The 1,357-nt window shown below is 41.3% G+C and overlaps 1 pseudogene; it reads left to right on the top strand.

Annotated features, from left to right (window-relative positions):
* Positions 1–895: 895 nt before the first annotated feature.
* Positions 896–996, top strand: LOC125126652 (uncharacterized; annotated as a pseudogene).
* Positions 997–1,357: the final 361 nt, after the last annotated feature.

Raw genomic sequence — 1,357 nt, 5'->3', positions numbered from 1 at the left:
TCCCATCATGGCGCAGTGGTTAATGAATCCGACTAGGAACCATGAGGTTGTAGGTTCGATCCCTGGCCTTCCTCAGTGGGTTAAGGACCTGGCATTGCCATGAGCTGTGGCGTAGGTTGCAGACGTGGCTTGGATCCCACATTGCTGTGGCTCTGGCATAGGCCAGCAGCTGCAGCTCCAATTATACCCCTAGCCTGGGAACCTCCATATGCCACGGGAGTAGCCCTAGAAAAGGCAAAAAGACAAAAAAAAATGCTCACAATAAATAATCCCAACACATACATGGCTTAAACCAACGAAAATCACATTATGTCTCACAGCTGCCAATGGTCAAGAATATAGGGTGGCTCAGGTGGAATTTTTGAATGCAAAGTCTCTCATATTGTTCCCCTTACATGTTTTCTGGTGATACAGTCATCCAATGGGTTGACGGAAATGGAGAATCCCTAAGGTGGTTCTCGCTTGAGTGACAGGATCTACTGACCATAGGCTTGGGGTGGGAGGATAGGGAGATCTCAGTTTCTTTCAACAAGGGCCTTTCTGTAAGGCTGTTTGAGTGTCCTCATGGCGTGATAGCAGGCTTCCCTCAGAATGGCCAAGGCTGCAATACATTTTACAACCTAAATAGCTAACCTGGGAAGTCACACCATTAATTATGCCATATTCTATAGGTCACACACGGTCAGCCTATATTCAGTGGAGAAAAAAAAAAAAAACATTCAAAGAGATGAATATCAGAAGATAAATTCAGCCATCATTTAGAAGACTAGTTACCACAACTGGGTTTCTGTCATTTCATTATAGAGTCCAGTCTGAAATCACAAGTTATCTGAATATAAAGTGTCACATGTACCTGATGTAAGATTCAAAGACCTATTAAAGAAAACAGTACAGTGCTCACTTCAGCGTTCATATACTATAATTGGAATGATACAGAGGTTAGCATGGCCCCTGCACAAGGATGACATGCAAATCCGTGAAGAATTCTATATTTTGAATACATATATGACTGGGTCACTCTGCTGCACAGCATAAATTGGCCCAACATTGTAAATAAACTAGACTTTAATTGGAAGGAAGGAAGGAAACAGATTAAATCAAACCAGCCTCATAAGGTAGGCTCCAGAGAGGAAGCATATTTGAATCAGGCCTTGAACATACTATTTTTAACATTTTTAACTTATTTGTTTAGGTAAAGATTAAAAAGAGAGCATTTCAAGGTTCAGAAAAGGTAAAGGCAGGAAGAAGTCATTAGTCTGTTATAACTGAAGTCAACAGAGGAATCCTAGTGGAAAATAATGTAGTCAGTATTGGATAGAAACAGCTTATGCTGGGGCCCTGTATGTTATTTAAAGAG

The sequence above is a fragment of the Phacochoerus africanus genome, chromosome 4 (assembly GCF_016906955.1).
Source record: "Phacochoerus africanus isolate WHEZ1 chromosome 4, ROS_Pafr_v1, whole genome shotgun sequence".
Lineage (NCBI taxonomy): Eukaryota > Metazoa > Chordata > Mammalia > Artiodactyla > Suidae > Phacochoerus > Phacochoerus africanus.
This window is presented reverse-complemented; position numbering and strand designations above follow the sequence as displayed.